Source organism: Phyllobates terribilis, unplaced genomic scaffold (assembly GCF_046119375.1).
Source record: "Phyllobates terribilis strain yellow unplaced genomic scaffold, ASM4611937v1 Scaffold_9__5_contigs__length_417890890, whole genome shotgun sequence".
In the NCBI taxonomy this organism is placed as follows: Eukaryota; Metazoa; Chordata; class Amphibia; order Anura; family Dendrobatidae; genus Phyllobates; species Phyllobates terribilis.
Genome location: NW_027362769.1, coordinates 350,641,139 through 350,659,843, shown reverse-complemented (window position 1 = coordinate 350,659,843; position 18,705 = coordinate 350,641,139). Strand labels below are relative to the sequence as shown.

The following is an 18,705-nucleotide window of genomic DNA, read 5'->3' as shown; positions in this document are numbered from 1 at the left end:
CCGACACCTGCATGCATTACACCACATTGCCGTGGGGCAGGGCGACCAATATGCCTCTGAGATGGGCATGACAGTCCCTGTCCCTGGCTGGAGTGGGGGGAGGGAACACTGAGGAAGGGGAACCCTGTAGTGCAGGAGCAGGGAGGAAGCAGTTCCTGGGTGCATTGAGAAGGGAGTATAAAAGGTGGGCACCATCTTAGTTCAGTGCAGAGAAGTCTGAGCAGAAGTGGCAGGGAGCAGGGGCTCTGCATGAGCTCTGCTCCGGAGGCGGGCCTAGTAACAGAGGCCCAGGCCTGGAAGAGGGAGAAGGAAGGAAGAGGAGCGGAGAAGGCTCCAGGAACGAGGAATGAAGGGATCCCAGGGGTGTGAACGGGCGAGTCGCCACCGCACGCCCGAATCCACCTGCGTGGAGGGGTCAGGCCAAAGGGGGAGACCAGTCCCCGAAACTAGTGGAGGCAGGAAACGACCCTCAGCTAGAAACCGGAGGCTCTGACATTTTATGTGGCGCAGCCCCTCGCTACACCAGCTAGGAAGACACCACATAGGGTCAGGGAAACTGGCGCCAAGTTTACCAAGAGGAGGCCCGAGGCAGCCGGACAGAAGGGTTGGTAAGAAAGGCCAGACAAAGGACACACAAAGGGGGTCCTGTGAAGTGCTCCAAAGTTATCTGGGAGTTGTCTGAGCCCCTCACCTGGTGAGCACAGTACGACGTGGGCAGCCGTTACCTGCAGACGTGGTCTGGATAATAAGAACTGTGAGTAAAGGCCCTGGACTGCATCACTGACTCCGTGTCGTTACTGCTGCTGCCCTGCACCATCACCCCCATCCTCCGCATACACTGCCCTGAGGCTATACTCCTCCCGTGGGGAGTTATGCTACGCTCTGCTGCACCCACAACACCAGCCTCAGCGGTCTGCCCTGCAGAGGCGGTTCACTCTGACCGCAATCCACGGGTGGCGTAGTCGGACATTTAAACATCAAAACAACATAAATAGTTCCGCCACTGGTTTGACCACCCTGAGCCACGGAACCGGGTCGCCGCCACGAAGACTACAACCACCAGCATCCACCAAAAAGGGTCCGGCTCCGGGTGTCCCAAGGCCCAGGGGGTGCATCAGAACATTTTCAGCACCTTTCACAATCACCAATGGGACAAGGCAGGGATGTCCTCTGTCCCCTCTCTTATACATCCTAGTGACGGAGCACCTGCTCTCATCAATTCGCCATAACCCCAATATTAGGTGGATTGAGGTGGGAGGCACCGAGTACAAGTGCTCTCTATTTGCTGATGATGTCCTAGTATATATCACTCAATCACATATATCCATCCATGCTGTTATGGCTGAAATAGATCACTTTGTTACATGGTCAAATTTTAAAATCAATGCAGCGAAGTCTGAGGCCCTCGATGTCTCCCTCCCCAAATCCATATAGGATTCCATCCAGTCCAACTTTACCTTTGCCTGGCCCTCACAGGGTATCAAATACTTAGGAATTCCTATTCATAGAGACCTCTCCCATCTATGTTATCTTAATTTTGGGCCCTTTATTGAACAACTCCATACAAACCACGGTTGGCAAGTTAGAACTGTAAGATTCACTACGTGAACCACTGGTGTTTTGTGGAAAAGCACATGTACACTGTGTTCCAAATTATTATGCAAAAAGTGTTTAGGAGTGATAAGGGAAGAATTTGTTTGTTTGTCAGTTAAACTCATTGATTGTGATGTGTGTCACTGTAAGCAATTGCAGACACTTGTGCTAATTAGTTTGGCAGGTGTGTCCAATGAAAGGCAAGACTACTTAAGAAGGCTGTCTCACATTATTAAGCAGCCTACATTTTCTGCCAAAATGGGAAAGAAAAAGGATGTGTCGGCTGCTGAGAAGCAACAAATTGTGGAGTGTTTAGGTCAAGGCATGACTACAATCAACATTGTGCGATGATCAGGATGAAGTGTCTTGGCAATCAAGAAGTATGTAGCTGATTCACAGTACACACGTGTGCGTGCTGATAAGGGCAAATTGAGGACTCTTTCCTACAGGCAATTACGTCAGGTTAAAAGAGCAGCGGCAAAAAAGCCTTGTCATAGCAGCAGACAAGTTTTTGAAGCTGCTGGTGCCTCCAACGTCCCCCGAACAACAAGATGCAGGGTCCTTCAGAGGTTTGCAGCTGTGCATACGCCATCCTGTCGACCTCCTCTATCCACTTCACACAAGCATAAACGGCTCCAGTGGGCTAAACATTACATGAAGACTGATTTCAAAACTGTTTTGTTCACGGATGAGTGCCGTGCAGCGCTCGATGGTCCAGATGGATGGAGTGGAGGATGGCTGGTTGATGGACACCCCACGCAAACACGGCTACAGCGCCAACAAGGAGGAGGTGGAGTAATGTTTTGGGCTGGAATCATGGGGAGAGAGAATGTCGGCCCCTTTAGGATCCCTGAAGGCGCTAAAGATGAACTCCATAATGTATGTGGACTTTCTCAAACAACACTTCCTGCCATGGTTCACGAAGAAGAACTGTGTATTTCACAGCAAGATCATTTTTTTGCATGATAATGCACCATCTCATGCTGCACATAAAACATCTGCATCTCTGGCTGATATGGGCATAAAAGGGGACAAACTTATGGTGTGACCCCCATGCTCCCCTGACCTCTACCCCATTCAGAACCTCTGGAGCATCATCAAAAGGAGTGTCTATGATGGCGGGAGGCAGTTCACATCTAAGCAACACCTCTGGGAGGGTATTCTGTCCTCATGCAAAACAATTGAAGCAGAAACCATCCAAAACCTGACAAATTCAATGGACGAGAGAGTTCAGAAGCTCCTTTCGAACAAGGGGTCCTATGTGAAAATGTAACATCACCTAGAATAAAGTTTTGAGTTGAAAACTGTTTGATTTCAGTTTCTAATAACCTGCTAATGCTTATAATTTCAAAAATGACCATTTTTTTGGTCTTTATTAAAATGAAAAGGTTGATCGAAAAGTTTGGGGGATCTAAGAGTGTGGCAACCCAGTAGTCATGATTACTTCGAATTCTGACAATATGAGGGTCATGTTGCAGGTAGTGCAGCAAGAAGGCACTTATGTGTCTTGCGCATCTCGGAGCCCCAAAATTATTTTCCGGGCTAGATGCAGCTAAAAATTATTATTAATTTTAAATCTGGTGGAGCTTAGTATAGATGGCCTAATAGGATCAGTGCTGCACACTGCTACAAAGCCCAAATTATTTTCCAGCCAAGATACAGATAAACATGATTAGTAATTTTAAATCTGGTGGATCTTATTATAGATGGCCTAATAGAATCAGTGCTGCACACTGCTACAAAGCCCAAATTATTTTCCAGCCAAGATACAGATAAACATGATTAGTAATTTGAAAGCTTAAAACGGTTGGTAGGGTGATTTTAACCAATCATCAAGCTTTTACTCTCCCCAGGATGACACAGGGGAAGAAAAGTCGTTTCGGATCCATGATTTGTTCATCTTTATGAACGTGAGTCTGTCTACATTATCAGTGGAGAGCCGCGTGCGCTTATCTGTCAGCACACCACCAGCAGCGCTGAACACACGTTCAGACAGAACGCTGGCTGCGGGGCATGACAAGATCTCCAAGGCGTAAGTGGCTAGCTCCGGCCATTTATCCAGATTGGAAGCCCAAAAGCAGCAAGGGTCCAGTGACACAGTCATGGCTTCAATGTTTACTTGGAGATACTCCTGTACCATCGTCTCTAGGCGTTGACTATGTGTCAGACTTCTTGTCTCCTGTGGCCTTGCAAAGGATGGGCTAAAAAAGTGGTGAAATGACTCCGCAAAATTGATGTTACCAGCAGATACTGTGGTTCTGTTACGGTTTGAGTGCTGAACACTTGACGGTCCCACGGTTGGCAAGTTGGAACTGTGAGATTCACTACGTGCACCACTGGTGTTTTGTGGAAAAGCACATGTAAGATTCTGCAACAGTCTCTGCTGATACTCCTGCATGCGTGCATCCCTTTCTATGGCAGGAATAATTTCGGCAAATTTACTTTTGTACCGGGGATCTAACAGTGTGGCAACCCAGTAGTCAGGATTATTTCTAATTCTCACAATTTGAGGGTCATGTTGCAGGTAGTGCAGCAAGAAGGCACTCATGTGTGTTGCGCATCCAGGAGCACCAAGTCCCTGTTGTGTTGGTGGCGAGGTAACAATCATGCTTCCTTCCTCTGTCCTCTCCCCCAACCTCGCACAACAGAAATGTGATCAAGGTCTCCCTCATCTGATGAGTCTTCCATCAGTTCGTCCTCCACTTCTTCCTGGGCTCCTGCACCTTCCTCACTAGTTTGGCTGCTACCATGCGCCCTGGTAAAACCATCTCCCCCACCCTCACATGCCTGCCGCCTTGGTGCTGCCGACCGTCTGGACCTTGCAGATGTTAGCCCTTCCGCATACAACTCCTCCTCCTCTACTTCCTCCACGTCCTCTTGTGCCACCACCTGACTCCGAATTCTGTTTAACATGTGCTCCAGCATGTAAATCACCGGAATAGTCATGCTGATAATGGCATCGTCAGCACTAAACATCTTCGTCGCCATTTCAAAACTGTGCAGAAGGGTGCATAGGTCCCTGATCTGAGACCACTCCTCCAGCGTGATTTGCCCCACCTCTGGATCTCGTTGGCCCAGGCTATACGTCAGAACGTATTGCACCAGGGCTTGTCGGTGCTGCCACAGTCGCTGCAACATGTGCAGAGTTGAATTCCACCGGGTAGGCACATCGCATTTTAGCCGGTGAAGTGGCAGGCCCAACGACTTCTGTAGAGATGTAAGTCGCTGAGCTGCGGGATGCGAACGGCGGAAGTGAGCACACAGCGACCGTGCCCTCTGCAGAAGGCCATCTAGTCAGGGATAGTGGGCTAAAAATTGCTGGACAACCAGGTTCAACACGTGAGCCATACAAGGCACGTGTGTGACATTGCCCCGGCGAAGGGCCGCACCCAGGTTTGCAGCATTGTCGCACACGGCCTTCCCTGGTTTCAGGTCCAGTGGAGACAACCATTCATGAAATTGGTTCTCCAGAGCTGACCACAACTCCTCAGCTGTGTGACTCACATTTCCCAGACATTTCAAAGTAAAAACCGCCTGATGACGTTGAGCCCTACTGCCAGCATATTAAGGAGGTGTGCAGGATCCCTTCTGCGCAGTTAGAAAGCTTGTGGCATGACCAGACAGGCTTTGGGTGCAGGTGGAAGACCGAGAGGAGGTTGAGGAGGCAGAAGCAGTGGAGGAACTTTGACATAAAAAGGATTGACGCACAACTCGTGGGGACGGCAAGACTTGGACAGCAGCCCCTTGTCCTGCTGTCACCATAGTTACCGAGTGCCCAGTCAGCGACATGTAACGCCCCTGTCCATGCCTACTCGTCCAAGTGTCTGTGGTGAAATGCACCCTGTCACACACAGAGTTTCTCAAAGAAGCGGTGATGTTGTGTGCGACATGCTGGTGGAGCGCAGGCACACCTTTCTTTGAGAAGTAGTGCCGACTGGGCATCTGGTACTGGGGCACTGCGACGGACATAAGGTCTCGAAAATCCTCTGTGTCCACCAGGCGGAAAGGCAGCATTTCTGTAGCCAAGAGCTTGCAGATGGTGAAATTCAACCTCTTAGCTTTCTCATGGCTAGGAGGAAATGGTCTTTTACTTGTCCACATCTGAGGGACCGAGGGCTGGCTATTGTGCTTAGACGGGGTTGATAAGGGTGTTCCCGGCAAACTGCCGGTCTGTGAGGAAGATGCAGGCGGACATGTTAGGTTGCCTTGATCCAAAGGTGGTGCTATCGATGTCGGACAGCGCTCAACACCAGCTGGTGTTACCACCTCCAAAGAAAATGATGACCTGCCAATCACGCTGGCTGTTGCGGGTAAAGAGGTGGCAGGTCTGCGCCCCAAAACAGGTGTGACTGCTGTCCCCCCAGTCACAGAGGATGAAGAGGCCGCGGATGCACAAGATATGGCAGACGGTGGTTGGCCCGGCCGGCTAGGCCGCATTGTAGCACACTGAGCTTCCCACTGCAACTTATGCTTCATGTCCATGTGCCGGTTCATGCATGAAGTACTCAAACTATGTATTTTTTGGCCTCTACTTAGCTTTTGCTGACAAATGTTACAGATAACACGAGTTGGGTCATCTTTATCGATCTGAAAAAATGCCCAGGCTATGCAAGGCTTAGCACCCATGCGACCTGAAGAGCCACCACGACTTGTGGTGAGAGGCAGAGTTGTGTTTGAGGATGCAGTTGTTGACGTGCTTCCAGTACTACGTCTCTGTCCAGGAAGGCGCAACCTGACCTCGTCGTCACTAGCATCTTCCTCCACCTCCTCTGCTGACCTCATCTCTTGGCTGACTGTGGGTTGACAGTAAGTGGGATCTCCAACCTCATCATCATCACCCTGTGCGTTGTCACACCCGTCGTCCTCAGAGCCAACCTGTTCCTGCCCTGACAAAAAACTAAAGTTGTCGCTCCAATCAGGTATTTGAGTCTCATCATCGTCTTCCTCATTGTCTCTACCAACAGGAGTTACAGTTTGGGAATGAGGGTCTACATTATGGTCAGAACCTTCTGCGTCTGGTCCTGGATCCGACTCATAAAGATTCTGGGCATCAGTGCAGATCATTTCCTCGTCTGGATTCACAGAAGCGCTGGAGTCGACCTCTGAGTCCCAGGCTATAGTATGAGTAAACAGCTCTGCAGACTCAACCATCTGTTCTACCCCATACTCAGACGGGCAGCTGGAGATTTGGGAGCTGTGAGGAAGCAAGTGCGATTGGGGTGACACCTTTGAGGACTGGAGTATTTGTGATGTTGAAGTTGATGTGGAGGAGAGCCCACTTAAAGGAGCACTTGATATCCGTTGAAGCACCTGCTGTTTTTGTGCCTCATCTGGAATTTGTAGCGATTGGCGTGGCCGTAAGAAAGGGATCTTATCACATTGTCCGCTAAAAGAAGTAGACATTTTAGTTTGGCTGGAAGATGGTCTTTCTTCTGCAGATGTTACTGTTGCTTTAACACCTACCCCACGGACACAACCTTTTTTCCCCTTCCCAACACGCCTATTCCCCTTTCCACCAGCAGCAGGCCTTTTTCCACTCATTTTGGTGGTTAACTAATTCACAACTCTGGAGTTGTTTGCACAAAAAAACAATGGATGGGAACCGAGCAGAGCTGAGTGGCCAAACTGTGGTATTAGGCCAAAACTATTGGCTGGGTTAGATGGAGAAAAAAATTATATTCGATTTGCAACCTGATGGAGGTCAGTATAGATGGACTAATAGAACAAGTCCCACACACAGCTAGAAGCCCAAATATTTTTTCAGAGGTAGATGCAGAAAAAAAATATATTCAGTTTGCAACCTGATGGAGGTCAGTATAGATGGACTAATAGAGAAAGTCCCACACACTGCTAGAAGGCCAAATATTTTTTCAGAGCTAGATGCAGACAAAAAATTATTTTGAATTTGCAACCTGATGGAGGTCAGTATAGGTGGACTAATAGAACAAGTCCCACACACTGCTAGAAGGCCAAATATTTTTTCAGAGCTAGATGCAGAAAAAAATTATATTCAGTTTGCAACCTGATGGAGGTCAGTATAGATGGACTAATAGAACAAGTCCCACACACAGCTAGAAGCCCAAATATTTTTTCAGAGGTAGATGCAGAAAAAAATTATATTCAGTATGCAACCTGATGGAGGTCTGTATAGATGGATTAATAGAACAAGTCCCACACATAGCTAGAAGCCCAATATTTTTTCAGAGGTAGATGCAGAAAAAAAATTATTTTTAATTTGCAACCTGATGGAGGTCAGTATAGATGGACTAATAGAGAAAGTCCCACACACTGCTAAAAGGCCAAATATTTTTTCAGAGCTAGATGCAGATAAAAATTATTTTTAATTTGCAACCTGATGGAGGTCAGTATAGATGGACTAATAGAGAAAGTCCCACACACTGCTAGAAGGCCAAATATTTTTTCAGAGCTAGATGCAGATAAAAATTATTTTTAATTTGCAACCTGATGGAGGTCAGTATAGATGGACTAATAGAGAAAGTCCCACACACTGCTAGAAGGCCAAATATTTTTTCAGAGCTAGATGCAGAAAAAATTATATTCAGTTTGCAACCTGATGGAGGTCAGTATAGATGGACTAATAGAACAAGTCCCACACACAGCTAGAAGCCCAAATATTTTTTCAGAGGTAGATGCAGATAAAAATTATTTTTAATTTGCAACCTGATGGAGCTCAGTATAGATGGACTAATAGAGAAAGTCCCACACACTACTAGAAGGCCAAATATTTTTTCAGAGCTAGATGCAGAAAAAAATTATATTCAGTTTGCAACCTGATGGAGGTCAGTATAGATGGACTAATAGAACAAGTCCCACACACTGCTAGAAGCCCAAATATTTTTTCAGAGGTAGATGCAGATAAAAATTATTTTTAATTTGCAACCTGATGGAGGTCAGTATAGATGGACTAATAGAGAAAGTCCCACACACTGCTAGAAGGCCAACTATTTTTTCAGAGCTAGATGCAGAAAAAAATTATATTCAGTTTGCAACCTGATAGAGGTCTGTATAGATGGATTAATAGAACAAGTCCCACACACAGCTAGAAGCCCAATATTTTTTCAGAGGTAGATGCAGAAAAAAAATATATTCAGTTTGCAACCTGATGGAGGTCAGTATAGATGGACTAATAGAGAAAGTCCCACACACTGCTAGAAGGCCAAATATTTTTTCAGAGCTAGATGCAGAAAAAAATATATTCAGTTTGCAACCTGATGGAGGTCAGTATAGATGGACTAATAGAACAAGTCCCACACACAGCTAGAAGCCCAAATATTTTTTCAGAGGTAGATGCAGATAAAAATTATTTTTAATTTGCAACCTGATGGAGGTCAGTATAGATGGACTAATAGAATAATGCTATGCCCAAAAGATTTTACTTCACTAGGTGCAGTAAAAAAATTGGTATTCTATACACAGGTGGTATATCTTGCAACACAGATAGGCTACTCCACTGACTAACACACTCTGCAATAGGCCAAAAAGGATTAGCTTTGCTAGATTCAGCCAAATGCTGTGAAAAAAACTTGCACAGCACTGGCACTGACCTGCCTGGCAAAAACTGATAGGAACTGATGTAACCTAGTCCTGAAAAGGACTCCAATTACAATTAGTCTTTACTCCCACAATCTATCTATTTAAGAGCACAGACCTGCCTGATAAAAGTCGTAGGAAATGCTGTAACCTAGTCCTTAAAAGGACTGCAATCACAACTATTCCCTACTCCCAAGCTATCTGTAGATTTGTGCGAAAATTGGCTTGAAATTAACAAGGTATAGCGCACACAGCAACAGCGGTGCCGTCTAACATGCAGCTGCAGCAGTGAGAAAATGGTGGCGACGGGGAAAATGGCTTGGTCTTATAGGGCAAGGACATGTGACATACACAGCCAATGACACATGCCCTTGCTTGTGTGAAAAACAGCACTTTGCTCCGTGTGTGCACTGCTGATAGGCTGACAGATTGCACCTCCCCACTGTAAATGCGGGAAAGAGAAAAAAAAATGGAGATCTTCATTATTCCTGCAGAAATCCATCCCCTGCCCCCCCCACCCCGCTGTACACTCAAACTGCGTATTAACATTAATTTTCATCATTACTGAGAAAAAATCCAGTTATGATTTTGGTGCACGAACAGTTATCGAACATAACCTCGAACAGCCGAATTTTTCTCAAATCGTTCGTGTTCGCCGAACGGCTCGAACACCGCCCAAAACAGCTCGAATTTGAGATTGGCGAACAGTTCGAGTAGAACAACGCTCATCTCTAGTCCCTAGCAGTCAGAACTAGGTGATCAGTAAGTAACCCTTAATCTTTTTTTGGGAGATTTTTTAAAACGACTTACACCAAATTTCTTGTGTTAAAAAAGTCACAAACTTTTGGTGCACAAGTGCTTTACACCAAAAATTATGACTTCTTTCATTTTTTAAACCTTTTTTTTTAAAGTAGAAGTGGCTTAGCTGAAAAAGCATGGTCTCTGCCAGATGACCACTTTATTATAATTTAAATGCCAAATTGGGGTATATAGTAGGTGGAGAGAAAAAAAGTTTCTCCACTTTCTCCATTATATCAGTCCATGAAAATCGGATTGCACTCAGATGCCATCTGAGTGCGGTCTGATAGACATGAATGGGCGAGTGCCATCCGATTCTTGGTAAAGGATTATTATGTCTACACAATTCAGATTGAAATAAACCTGAGTGTTCATTTTGTGAACAAAACACTTTGTAAAATAATTATTAACCAAGATAATAAAACAAGAAAAGGCAATTAAGTTACATGAGAATCCTCCAGGGAGGGACCAAGTCAAAGCCCCTCCCAGCGTAATATAGATGCATACAATTATGAAATATGTAAGGCATTATTATTACATTTAGTATTTTATGTAATACTCTTTATTCTGCATGACATGAATACAGTAGTTGCTTAGGTTAAAAAGATCTAAGTTTGTCCTTGAGCGGTAACAAGAACCCCCTAAAACTGTCTACAAGTAGAGGTCTTACTCATTTTCTTTTAAAGAAGGCTATGATTTGGCTTAATATCAGTTGACTAAATGCTGAGCTCTGTATAACTCCGTCCACTCCAATGATTGGAACTCTCACAATTTGATGGGGGCGGGGATATAAATGAGGACTAGAAGGCATGAGACAATTAGTCCTCTAGTGATAATCTCCTGCTGATAAAACAGTCATTTTATCAAAACTACAGTAATGTCACACACAATGTAGGAAAGACAAAGTGCAACACAAAGGGATGAGGGGAAGGGAGCCCAGACACTAGGGAAAGGGGGGGTGGAGACCTCCTAGGTTGATCTGATATCACCCTCTCTCCCCTACTGTCCCTATATTGGTTCCTCACCAATCACCGAACAGGAAACCTAAGCTCTGTATCTCCCTAGAGCTTGGCCCTGGATAGTGAAGGGGGGGGGTGAGCACTGGTCAGCCCCGCACTAACAACTAAAGACAACAAGGGAGACAAACACAGGGGGAAGCTACTTAGCTTGAGTCAACTTCAGAGAGATAACTTCAAGCGTCTTCCAAGCACCAGAGAGAAAGCAAGCAGACTGCAATAGCTCCAAGCCTTCACAAGGGTACATGTGAATATCACCGGCGCCTCCCTGCAGCAAACTGAAAGCATTTAAACACCCAGGGCAGCGTGTCAATCAGAGCAGGCGGGAGGGTCCTAAAGTAAGACAGATTTAAGAAGGTGTCTGTAATTCCAAACGAAGTGACCTTCTGCAACCAGCTGCAGAACGACTGTCTGCTACATCTGACACACCCGTGATACAGTCCAGTAAGTGATACATTGCTGGAAGCAGGGTCTCTACTCCTACAATATGCTACTCAAAGATTAAATAGCAAAAACCTCTGACGGATTATTTTTAAAAATAGACACACCTCTATCAAGTTCAACCTTTTTTATACCTAGATTTCTAAACCCTATTCAGCTGTCCTATATCCTTTATATGTTGTGGAGCCCCAAATCTGAATTTGAGATGTTTTCTAGGACAATGTTATATTTAGACTAGATGGTGGCCCGATTCTAATGTATCGGGTATTCTAGAATATGTATGCGGCTGACTGGGCGCAATCAGCAGAGTGTTGTTTAAATTTGGCGCCAAAAGCGCTGATTGGTCGCATTCCTCACATGTATTAAAGCTGCCAAACAGTTGCAAATCATGAGCACTGAGTGACTAAAACATAACACCCGAGCACGCTGAAGATACCAGCGAAAACACCAGAGCATGCTCGTAAATCTCGAGTAACGAGCATGCTCACTCATCACTACTGTCCACCATGTCTATGTGATTTAATACTGGAGATACCATGGGTGCTGAAGTATGAAGAGGCTACTCACCTTACTGTCCTCCATGTCTATTTGATCTAATTGTTGAGATATTAGGGGTGCTGAGGTAAGAAGAGGCTGTTCACACTGTTACCCACCCTGTCTATCTGATATAATACTGGAGATACCATAGGTAAGAAGATGCTGCTCACACTGCTGTCCACCATGTCTACTGTATGTGATCTAATACTGGAGATACGAGAGGTTCTAAGATAAAAAGATGCTGCTCACACTGTTGCCCACCCTGTGTATCTGATCTAATACTATAGATACATAGATAAAAGGGGTGCTGAGGTAAGGAGGGGCTGCTTCCACTGTTGTGTCTATCTGATCTAATACTGGAGATACCAGGAATGGTGAGGTAAGAAGAGGCTGCTCACACTGCTGGGTTGTTTTAGGCTAAGGCTAAGTTAGGCTACATGGTGAGTTTGGCTACGACAGCTATCACGTGACCAAAGTTCGCTCAGTGCCTCTGTTACATCGTGGCACTATATAAGTGAATGGGGTCACATTATGATACTTACATGACTGCGACAAAGAAATAGCCAAAAATCTGATGAAGTTAGATTTTTGAGATTTGCTTGTCATGGTCGCGGTAATGTAGGTTTTGAAATGTGACCCCATTCACTTCTATAGCACCAAAATGTAGCAGCGGCACTGAGCGAACTTCAGTCTGGCACTGACATCCAAGGTCTACATGTAGCCCTCGCCTTACTCTGTGGCACTTCAGAGCAAACATATTTTAAAAAGCTGGCCATGGACTATAGGAAGAGATCTGACTAGTCCAAATTGGTCCTTGGGTGGCTTCTCCCCGCCCAGGTCCAGTTGATTGACTGGTCTTCCCCATGTTTGACAAATGTAGAGACCTGTCAGTAATGGAGAACAGGGCAGGGTCAAGCCGCTGGGGAACACATTGCAATAACACATTGGATTAACCTTTTGCTATGGTTTCCCAACATATATGTACAAGCCTGGTTCTGACCCATAAGTGGGGTCCCTTGAGGAGGAGCCTACCTTATAATGTCTATATGCCCTAAAAGGACAGGCAGAAAGTTAATAGGGGTGTAGCTGTACAACAAAGGGAACTGGGCTTGGCTGCAATACCGGTTTCAGCCTGAAAGGAAGGGTGGCGCTGTTTTATACTTCACCAGCAAAATGATATAGACAGAACCAGTTAGAATGCTATTTTTACAACTTAGATCCAAGCAATTCGCTTTACATTACACATGAATAAGAACTGTTGATGAATGTTCCCATGTGTCTCCTTAATATAATAGAAGTATCCGAGGTTTGTAAATTAAGCAGCAATAATGTTTCATCCCTCACCTCGAACACCTATAAAGCTCAGACTTTTTTACCGGGGCGAACATGTGAAATATTCCGCTTCGTGTTGATATATTTGTAGCAGTGTGTTGCTCATTTCGGTGATAAAATGTTATTTAATATCAGGGTGACATGCCGAGTACATTTCGCTTGTGAGATCTATGGGGAGAAGCGGCGCCCTACGCGCAGATTTATAAAGCCTCGCTATAAGGGTAGAGGAAGGCTTGATTTGCTAACTTGCTCCTCTACTCGAGCGCTGTCTTTAATAATTGCGGCTCAGGTTTCCTGCTTGCTGTTGATATATCTATCCATGCAGGTGTGCATAATCAAAATGCTAATGAGCATGCAAATTAAGCAAACTGAAATGCATATATTATAATAATGATATCTGCGACAGACACAACTGAAATGCTGCTGTTTGCAGAATATTGTTGGGGGGGGTAAAAAAAAATCAAGAGTTCCTGTGTCTTTTATCTTATGCTTGTAATGTGGCTCTTAAAGGAGACCTGTCATAGAGAAAATGTCAGCAATTTGTTCTAAAGTTGGAAAAGTTGAGCAGATTGATATATAGTTTATTGGGAAATATTTAGTAGATTTTTTAAGCCTCAATAGTTGCTCATTCTGGGACTAGGAGTCCAATGGGCGGTCCTAATCAGTGATTGGTAGTTTATACAGGAAGGCGGTCAATTAGTGAGTAGAACCGCCTACTGGACTCCTGGGAAGGATTTAGATCAATAAATTACACCGTCTACTAAATCTTTCCCCACAAAACTCTATATGAATCTGCTTAGTTCATCCTGCTCTAGAACATAGTGCTGGTAGATCTACATGTATTTCTACCGTGTTAGGCTCACCAGGTCCGGGTGGGCACACGGACCCCAGGGGGTTGATGCAGCAAGGAGTTGCGACATTCATGAATTTCAGGAGCAACAGGACAGATGACGTGGAACCCAGCAGTGATGGAAGCAAGTAAAGCACAGTATGCACAGAAGGTGGAGCACACCACACATAGAGGTCTAGAGACGCCATGCCAAGACACAGATGTGTGTCTTAGTGGACCTTAAATAGGTCTCGGGAGTTGATTTCACTGGTCCATTTTGGGCGATCAACCTGCAAAACTGGACGTGAAGCACAACAGGGGGCAGTGGACCCAGGAGAAGGGAGCGAAGCCTGGGATACCCGGGACAGGTGTGTAACACACAGGATAGGTGATACATTTTAGCGATGTTTTTGGTGAACTGGATTACAAACAAATATCTGGTTCTGTGGATCTCAAGTGGCTCACCAGATTTTTGCTACCCCATACCAGAGTAGCATGATGTAGCGGCATAGACCCTGTTTCCAGCTATGCATTTCTTATTGGGCTGTCTGCTGCAGTTTTGATTAAAATTATTTTATATGCTCCAGATTTAGAAGTTCTCTGAACGCTGAGCCCTGTATAACCCCGCCTACACCACTGATTGGCTGATTTCTGTATACACTGTGCATAGGCTGAAAGCTGCCAATCAGCAGAGGGGGTGTGAGTGGACTACATGGCAGTAGGTTTACTAGTCCTCTAATCTCCTGCTAATAAAACAGTGATTTTATCAAAATTGCAGCAAGCAGCCCAGTAAGTAACACATCACTGGAATCAGTGTCTCTTTTCTGCAGTCCCATTGACAATGAATGGAGCAATTCAACGCAAACTGATGGGACATTTCACAGCCCTGGAACTTTGAGGTTCCCCAGCAGTTGTACCCTACTGATGAAAAGGTATTACCTGTTCACAGGAAAAAATCTGCAACTAAACTACAGAGAATCTGAATGTAAAATCTGCACCATATCTGCACTGTGTGTACATACCTTTTATGGTGTTTTCCAGGACTATAAAAGTGATGGCTTATTGAGGTATGATCCATGATGGCTCCTTCTTTGTGTAGAGTGGCAGAGGTCCCAAAAAGTCAGAACTCCTCTAAGAATAAACCAATAATGCTATAGTCCCCGAGAACAACTTTAATCATTCCAAAATACTCCGAGAGTTGTAATACTATGGAATTTTCCAAGCTCCTTTTGTGAGTGTTGTACTGAGCTCTGGGTATAAGAACAATGCCAGGACTTAGTCTCTGCGCTTGTAAGATGCCTATTTATGGATCGTTGGCAGCCGTCTGCCGAGCTTCAACATGTAACTGATTGTTTTTACCTTAGTGAAAAATGTTAGCTTGGGAAAAGTTCTCCTTCACTCCGTAGTAAGGTGAAATGAATGACACCATGTGATAGAACTGCATTTTTCACCCAGCATTTAAAGTGCCTTTAAAAAGTAATCGTTTTGTACAAGGTATTAATTCATTTCAAAGTTCCAGATTTGTCAAGTCGCGGCCAAGCTCAGGGAGTTTGCAAACACTATTTGCATGAATTTCGGAGCACAAGGAGCAATCCAAAGTTGAGGATCAGAAGTAAGACATAAGATAAAGTACAATAGACAGAAGCTATGCGCTTAGCAGTTCTACAGAAGACCACCCTATTGAGAAGACCACTCTTGATTACACATAATAGCTGATCAATGTATGATTGCCATAGTCCCGGTTGCTAAGATCCCCACAATCCCAAAAACTGGGTCAAGTGAGCATATGTGGCCACCATTCCTATAGTGGGTGAGTAGAGCAGTGCTCGTGTAAGGAAGTGGAGATGCTGTGCACACCCATTGAAGATGCATTTCGTTGTCTTGCACATTTACTACATTACATGTTTAATAATCTGCATAGTCATCATGTGATGCCCAGTTAGCCAGTTAGTAGGCATAGATAGAGTTAAGAGTTGGGACTAGCCCAGAATGGGAGGAGCTACACGCGGACACAGGACATGACTTTCTGATAGTTAGATAGGGTCCAGCAGCCCCAGACCTAAGGTCTGATAGTTCTGCATGTTATTGGGTGTTCTTGTGGCAAGAGGGAGACTAAAAGACCCAGATAGTAAGATTCTGAAGAAAGGAAAGAAGCAGACGGAAGTCGAATTGCAGACAAGAGGCCTTAAAAAAGTGAAAGGAAAGAAAGAGGACTTAGGCCTGGACTAGGAAGCCCATTCGGATGGTGTGGAGTTTTAACTGAGAGGTAACGGAAGGCAAAAGTAAAGGGAAGCAAGAAGACGAGAATATAAATAGCATTGTAGCTTCTAAATGTCTATAGTTAAAGAAGCCAAGTAGTCGCCATATTGGGACACATCCTCCCCTACGGAGAAAGAAAGACATGTTGTTACAGGATGGAGTCTATGACTCTTGTTGACTAGACTTTGGAACTGCTATTGAGGAGCCTCAGCTCCTAGTGTCCTCATTAGTCAGCTGGGAACTGAGAGTACCTGTGGGGGGCTGAAGTGCTACACCTCGACCGGTCCCTTCCCCACAGAGGAACACGAATTCTACCAAGATAGTTCACTGCGCTGTAGTGAGAACAGAGAGAAGAACCGAGAGAGGCAGCATCAGATCACATGTGAAGGAAAAGTGTACAACTCTGCTTATTGCTAAAGAAACATCCATGAAGCTTTGCACCTACTATCTGCTGTACATAGTTCTTACTGCATTAATGTTCAGGAAAAAGAAGTTTATTTTTGGACTGTGGTCTCCCTCACTTAACTCCATAACACCTGGTCCTGGCCAGCCGAATACAGTGGCACCATGCGGTTAGCAGAGGAGTATCAACAAGGTAACACAAGTCCACACACCCAGCCAGGACCCCAATTTTCATGTAACTTGCTGGGGCGTAAAAGGAGACGAGCACCTCGCCCACGGCTAACGCCCCACGCCATGTTACATTCGCACATGGAAACTTTGGGGCTCCTACTTTATGGATAAGTGACGTCCCACCAGGGGCACAAATTTTAAAAAGACAAAAAAAGCATCAGTGATGTCACTAATTCTGAAGATCCAGGGAGATGCACATGCCCCAGACTTCTGCTCGGATGCCTAGGATTTACAAGCGAGTGTCACTTTGGCTTTCTTCCTCACCACTCTCCATCCTGTAGAAATTCAGCATCATGGTACACGCAGAGCAATGACATTGCTGCATTAGGCTACCTGTATCATCCGCCTTTAAAGGGAACTTGTCACCTGAAAAAACGCGAATGACGTGCAGATATTGGGTTAATCTGCAGGTTAATAGCGTTGTGAAGCTGTCCGGCGCCTGCACTTACACCCACGCTCCTGGGAGGAAATGAACATTATTCCGCCCAGCACAATTCCAGTTTCAGTCACAGGGGCGGCGCTGGCGCTGGTTCAGTCACTGCTCTGTGTATAGAGAGCGTCAGCTGTAACGGCCTCCGGCACTGACTGTCAGTAGGGCCAGCATTAAAGCCAGCTGTCAGTCAGTGCTGCAGGCAAGGTTACAGCCGCCACTCTCTACAGTGACTGAACGTGCATTTGCAGATTTGAAGCATTTCTTTAAAACATTTTTTAGAATAGAAAAACATTGAGTCTGCACTTTATAACACAACAGCATTTTTTATACGCATTTTGTGCATGTATTTTTTTTCAAGCCCCCCATAAAAGTCACTGAACAATAAAAACACAGTTCAATACCGTCTTTAAATGCATAGCGGGAATGAATTTTCATGAAATCACATCTACTTTTCTTGCACAGATAAATGGGTTGTCCGGTCTTAAACTGCAAGTCTGCAGTCACTGTATGTGACTGCAGACTTGTGAATCCTCCCATCTCGCACATTGCAAACTGTGAGGATTCTCTGTTGCTGGGGCAGGGAGTGGATGATCATGTGACAACAAATATGCAATAATTCCGGCCACATTCCAACTAGACTGTAACCAACCTCGCTCAATGTAAGTGTGCTGCGTGATCCCAGAAGAAGTCTAGTTGGAATGTGGCCGGGAGTATGCAAATACCGGAGAATCCTTCCAATGTGCAGTGTGCACGCTGTAAGGATTCACAAGTCTGCCGTCACATACAGTAAAAAAAAATCTGACATGTGAATGTGGCGCCCTGCTGGTGTCACAGAACCCAGAAGGGTGCATGGATGGACTTCTCCACAAGAGGCCCTCACACATTCACACATCTCCACCCTACCACCTCAGACCAGCAGAGGGAGCCCTGATAGGGATATATAAAGGGATGGTGGAGCCAGGCAGCTCAGTTTTTAGCTCAGAGTTTAGAGTTAAGAGCGTGCTGACGCTCAGAGAGCAGCGAAGAGGCAGCACGCTGGCTGCTGTGCTTGGGCGAGCCAAGGCCTACAGCACGTGTGAAGGCCTAATGAGGGCCTTGAGTGGGCCGAAGGCGAGAGGAGAAGGAAGAAGTAGCAAGGGGGCAGAGGAGCATACCAGGCTCACCCCGAGATATATACCGGACACCGGGTCTGCGCCTACAGGGACTCTTTACAGCCAGTAGGGACCACCGGAACCCCTGGAGGACTACAGGTCCCAGGTTTGCCAAACGCTGACTACTGTACC

At 45.4% G+C, this 18,705-nt stretch overlaps 1 protein-coding gene across 5 annotated transcripts in view; it reads right to left on the bottom strand.

Moving 5' to 3' along the window:
• The window catches only part of ELFN1 (extracellular leucine rich repeat and fibronectin type III domain containing 1), a 792,923-nt gene that overhangs the window by 21,591 nt on the left and 752,627 nt on the right, over positions 1-18,705 (bottom strand). The window contains exon 1 of one of the 5 annotated variants that reach the window (XM_073648127.1): positions 15,120-15,422. The exons of the other annotated variants lie outside the window; for them this stretch is intronic. The gene's annotated coding sequence lies outside the window, so the exon portion shown is untranslated. Of the gene's footprint in view, positions 1-15,119; positions 15,423-18,705 lie in introns of those variants that run through there. 5 annotated transcript variants of the gene reach the window in all.